This window comes from Phocoena phocoena, chromosome 10, assembly GCF_963924675.1.
Source record: "Phocoena phocoena chromosome 10, mPhoPho1.1, whole genome shotgun sequence".
Taxonomy (NCBI): domain Eukaryota; kingdom Metazoa; phylum Chordata; class Mammalia; order Artiodactyla; family Phocoenidae; genus Phocoena; species Phocoena phocoena.
Window position 1 is genome coordinate 39,117,701 of NC_089228.1, and position 6,000 is coordinate 39,123,700.

At 43.2% G+C, this 6,000-nt stretch overlaps 1 protein-coding gene across 1 annotated transcript in view; it reads right to left on the reverse strand.

Annotated features, from left to right (window-relative positions):
* ARIH2 (ariadne RBR E3 ubiquitin protein ligase 2) overlaps positions 1–4,530 on the reverse strand; it is a 45,551-nt gene extending 41,021 nt beyond the window's left edge. The window contains exons 1-2 of the mRNA XM_065885075.1: positions 4,384–4,530; positions 1,042–1,100 (exon numbers count right to left, since the gene is read on the reverse strand). The gene's annotated coding sequence lies outside the window, so the exon portion shown is untranslated. The remainder of the gene's footprint in view (positions 1–1,041; positions 1,101–4,383) is intronic.
* Positions 4,531–6,000: the final 1,470 nt, after the last annotated feature.

The window sequence follows — 6,000 nt, forward strand, 5'->3', positions numbered from 1 at the left end:
CCCACAGAAGAAGCAACCTAAAAGCTAAACAACCAAAGTTTAAAATCTCTTAGCTAATTATGCTCCACTGAGTGGTGACACAGTATATAAATAGGGACACAGTTCTTTCCCTAATATCTAGGGAAAGAATACCATTGTTTTATAGACATCGCTCTCAGATAAATGGAAAAAAAGGTGCATAGTAAAGAAAAAATAAAAACCACATAGCTCTTCAACATCCTCCTCTAGTCTGCAAAGTTAACTGATTTTTCCATTTTAAAGGGTTCTACTAATCTTTTAAAAGAGGTACTTAAGAGGCAAAGAAACTGACCCAATAGTGAAGGAAAACTATAGATATTCTGCCTTAGCAGGATCAAGGCTAGAATCTACTTAGGGTAAAGAAACAAGAGATCAAATGTAACAAGCTACTGAAAAATCCTCACACATCAAAATGTTACTCAATTACATATAAATGAAAAGAGAATACTAGTTGAGAAAGCTAAACAGTCACAAGTCTTAACTTCTTCTCAGAGAGGACTTTGGCAAATACCCATTAACTTCTCTGCACAAGAATTATTTCAAGTGATCATTTCCAAGGAACAGTATCAAATAGTGATTTAAATCTAAAAATAATAGGACCTTAAAATGCAAGAGCATTTGGATTGAATAGTATGTAAATAATTTACATAACCAAATCTGGATCAAATACTAAAGTAAAATTAAAACCTATTTGAAGTACATAATCTCTCCAAAAAAAAAAAAAAAAATTAAAACAAAGATTAAAAATCAATGTGTGCTGAATACGTAACCAGTCTAAGGGATTATAGAGCCACATTTTAATGATATTATAAAAATATCAGTGAATCTACCTCTGATATGTTACCTATAAATGTTCAAATTAAAAAATAAGTCACATTAATGAGAGGGCAGTAATGTAATACTTGCAGTTTGACTTTTAACAAAATTGTTTTGTATGCTAGAACCACCTCATCACAACTGAACTTAACTATGGTATTTTTCCTTTAGGAGAAAAAATTAATCTTTAAATTAAATTAAAAATACCTGTAATTCCTGAAGATCTTTCAGGAAGATGTCATCCAAATAGTCTATATAATTTCCATCTAAAATGAAAAGAGACAGTTCTATTTATATATTTTAAAATTGGTACCCTGAGTTTGCAAATTTATTTTCTAAAAAGTAAAGACATTTAAAAGGACAAGCAGCAAGGGACCAGAAATTGTTTTCTTATAAGTCCCACAGAAATCTATATGTCATAATTATATAATGACAAGAGTTACATGGCCTTCTAAAAAAAGAAAGTATTGAAAGTAAACAGTGGGACTTCCCCGGTGGCACAGTGGTTAAGAATCCACCTGCCAATGAAGGGGACACAGGTTCAATCCCTGGTCCAGGATGATCCCACACGCCATGGAGCAACTAAGCCCGAGCACCATAACTACTGAGTCTGCACCCTAGAACCCACATGCCACAGCTACTGAGCCCACGTGCCACAACTGCTGAGGCTCACGTGCCTAGAGCCCGTGCTCCGCAACGAGAAGCCACTGCAATGAGAAGCCCGTGCACCGCAACGAAGAGTAGCCCCTGCTCACGGCAACTAGAGAAAAGCTTGCGCACAGCAATGAAGACCCAACACAGCCATAAATAAATAAATAAATAAATAGACTTAAATAAATAAATAAACAGCTAACAATAATTTAACCTGGGGTACTGGTGAGAGAAATGGATACCCAGTTCCCTCCCTCAGTTTGAAAGCCCACCACACCTCACTTTTTTTTTTTAATTTTTATTGGAGTACAGTTGATTTACAATGTTGGGCACCACCTCACTCTTATTGTTAAGATTTCCTAAATTAACTACCACAATTTCAATTTTAAATGTTACATAGAGGTTGACAAAGCAAATCATAATTGACTTAAACTGGATTTTTGCCATGAAGTCATCTCCACTAACACTTACAGAATACTGCCAATATTTCAGATCTCACTTTATTCATGAAAAAAATATTTTCAAATAAAAAAGTCCCCAAAAGAAAAGAAAACAAAACAAAAAAAGAGAGAGAAAACAGAGGGAATTCCCTGGTGGTCCAGTGGTTTGGGCTCAAAAAAAGACAAAAAACATGTCTCCAGTAGAATGCCCACTAGGCAATATTAACACCCATTTTCCACCTCTCTTCTGACATGCTCAAGGGCTACCTGACTTTCTCAGAACTGCAGATCCCACTAACCAAGACTAAATAAGTACTATTTTCTTACTTAATTAGAAATTTTATGTCCATTTCTTTATCCTTTTGAATTTCTTGGAAAACCAAAGCTTATAACTTTCAAAGAAATACTTCAAACACAAACAGGCAAATTTAAACTAAATGAAAATCAAAGTCCAAACAATGATTATGGAAGATGATTTCCAAAATAGAAGACGAATAATTGATTTTTTTATTTTCTTTTATCTGCATTTTTATGTACAATACTGCTTATTAGGCAAATCTGCATAAAGAGCATTATAAATATTGCTCCCATCTACAAAATATCACTACCAATAATAGCTTTCATTTAATGAGAGCCAATTTCAGGTCAGATTCATTCTCATTAAATGTTTATAACCCTACAAAGTGGCTATCATCCCCTTCTTACAAATGAGGAAACTAGAGTTCAAAAACATTAAGCAACTTGCCCAGGACCACACTGCTGCCAACCAGTAGAGTCCAGCATAATACTTTCACCAGATCCAGGGCCTATGAGGACTCATAACGCCTCATCACCCTCCCAGAGAGCCTAATACTATCCACAAAGCTACCTCCAGAATTACAACAAAAAAAGCACCGTTTTGGGCTTCCTTGGTGGCGCAGTGGTTGAGAGTCCGCCTGCCGATGCAGGGGACACGGGTTCGTGCCCCGGTCCGGGAAGATCCCACATGCCGCGGAGCGGCTGGGCCCGTGAGCCATGGCTGCTGAGCCTGCGCGTCCGGAGTCTGTGCTCCGCAACCAGAGGGCCCGCGTACCGCAGGAAAAAAAAAAAAAAAAAAAAAGCACCGTTTTCACTTTCTCTAGATTTTTTTCTCCAGGATTTGGGCTCACAGGTTGCCCATGGCCTTCTCACCAACTAAATATTCAAGAAAAAGGGGAAATTTTCAGGCTGCCTTCCAAAAAGGAGAATGTCATTTCATACTTACTGGGTGTTCTAGGTCCAAATTTAAATAAAACCTTAATTTTTAATCTTTCCAAGTTAAATACCCCTATTCTATTTGAAAGAGTGCTGACATTGCTTAAAGGGGCCAGTATGTTATTACTTTATTAACAGAACTGATGATAACGCTTTGATTTCCTTTGGATATTAAATATTATCCTTACATCCCAAACAGAAAAGGAGTAACCGAAATTACTCCTCCCCCTTCCCCCAGTCAAAGTCACGTGTTCAGAAGACCTGCCACCCACCCTGGGCTAAAGAATTCAAACGGAAGACTTCTCAATTTAAAGATGACAAGAACAAAACACAGACTTTTTGGTGGGTCTGACAACGTTTACTCCAGACGAAATATTTAGCACTGTAGGGTCTGTTACTAAGTCTACAAGTCTGAAGAAAATTACTTGATACAAAAATATGAACCCTGTCTAATACGATAGCCACTAACCACATGTGGTTATTTAAATTTAACTTAACTTAAAAATTAAATTTAACATTTGCTTTTTCAGTTGAACGAGCCGTTAAGTCAAATGCTCAATGTCCACGTGTGGACAGTGGCTACCCTACTTAACAGCAAAGATACAGAATATGACCATTGTGGCAGAAAGTTCTATGGGACAGGGTAACAATCAGTACTGAGGTGAAGTCATCCCAGAACACGGTCGCCTCTGCCGCCGCTAGCACAGCAGCGTCGGGCGAGGCGTCGACGCAGCTCCTGGGCCGCCTGTCCCGTCCGAGGCGCCGGGATATCCGCGAGGACACGGAGCCCACGCGCTGCGCGACCCTTCACCAACGGACGTTAACTAACCGCGCGGGCGGCACTGCTAGAGCTCCCAACGATGACTCGAGTGGGAAGCCCCGAAGGCAGCGCGTCTGCCGGCGCGCCCGGCGGGGAGGGCCCAGATGCGCCAGCGCCAGTCGGTCAGAGGCGCTGGCCTCCGACCTCACTGCGAGCTGAGCAGGCGGCGAAAGTAGGAATAACGGAGAGACGCCAGGCGCCGGTTCGCCCTGGCCTCAGCCTTCAGCCGCCCCTCGGCGGGTGGCGGAGTGCGCTGAAACAGTGTAAGAGCTGCCAAGGGCGCCGGGACCTCGCGGGCAGCGACGAAGGCGGAGCCCTGGCCGAGCTAGGGAGGCGCGCGGAGAGCCCACCCCCTCCCCCGGCCCGCCGGGGTAAACAAGGCCTAGACTCGCACCGCGCACTTACCGGGAGCCGTGGCCCCGCGGCCGCTGAGCCTGGGCGGGCCAGACCGGGTCGGGCCGGGCCAGAAGAACCGGGTCCAGGCGCGGCGGCGGCGGAGGCGGCGGGCCAAGCCCGGTCAAGGTCCGCGCTGCTTCCTCCGGCGAAGCCGTCTCAGCAGCTCCGGAAGTGCTCAGAGCAGTTCCGTCACTTCCGGCCCGGGGTCGACCCGCGGTCGCCGGGGTCGCGGCAGGCGCTGGGCAGTAACGACTCTCTGCGGACACTTCGCTACAGCCCAGCGCTGCGACCCAAAGTGGGCCCAGAGCACAGCCGGTGCCGACGGCTGCGAGAGGCAGCAGAGGAGAGGATTCGGCTTATTGGAGAGTGGTCACGGCATCTCTTCCGGCTTTTGCTTACCAGCGCCGCCCGCCGGGATACTTTAAACCAGGGTTCTTCTGTCGGACTCCCCACTTCTCTGTTTGTAATCGGTGTCCGGCACCGACAAGACATCCAGACGTTCGTGGAGTGGATAAAAGACTGTTGTTTCCCGGCCGCTATCTAGTCGAAGAAAAGCTAGGTCTTTGGGTCAGCGCGCAGGGCCGGGAATTTCTGCGTACGTTCTGAGGCCGTCGCCTGGTGGCCGCCGATTCACAGGACCACGCCAGGCTTCCGCTTCCCTCTCCGCGGCCTAGTTCGCTGCCTAATTCTTTGGCTTCCCATTCACCCAAGATTGAATCTTAACTGCCTTGTTGCACAGTTTCTTCAAACAGTATAGGAAGTGCCATTATGACTTTCAGTACCTTTTAGGGCTTTTGTCAAGTATTATGAATAGATAGAGCCGTGAAGTCCCACTCAAGTTGTTGTTGCACAACGTGGAAACGCCTGTGTGAAGCCAGTGATGTTAGGGAGCCTCCTCGCTGTGCAAGTCCGTAGATAACCCATACCATTTCCACCCGTACATGAGTCATGTATACACTGATACTCAAGATATTCAAGATATCGATGTGTAATGGGCTCTCTTTTTTAGTTCTTGCTTCTTGCATGTATTCATGTATTTCTTATACATGATTTTCAGCTTCCTGTTTAATTCAGAGCCTGTACCCAAGTCAGGTGCATTCAAATACTAGAAAGCCCCACATTAATTTGGAGTGAAAATTAATAGTAATGAGTAACATATCGTAGGGTTCTGAATTTTATGCATTAACAATGTAAAAGTCTATCTATAATCCAGTGTACTTATTTGTTATGACAAAACATATAATCCCTTTACATCATGACACTAGCGAAGGACCCAAAATATATTTTCTGCTAATGAAATCTGTTTAATTAGAAGGCTTCACTTTGGGTCACTGGTAATAAATCCTCTCCAGTGAATAAAAGGGAACAATCAGTATCTCTATAATTATTGCATTTGCAAAATAGAGAATGAGGTCATTCACATATCAAGTACACAGGTGTATGTACAATATATTGGAATCCAGTGTACAATCCTTATTTGTTCTCCTGTCTTGCCTCTCTTAAAGCTGAGTTTCTTAAGGGCACAGATCCAACCTTGTTTTCAATATTACTCTATTAAATAGACGTTTATTGGGCTGATGCTAATACCATTATTTTTAACTAGTGAAAATTTCTCCCCAGGAAATA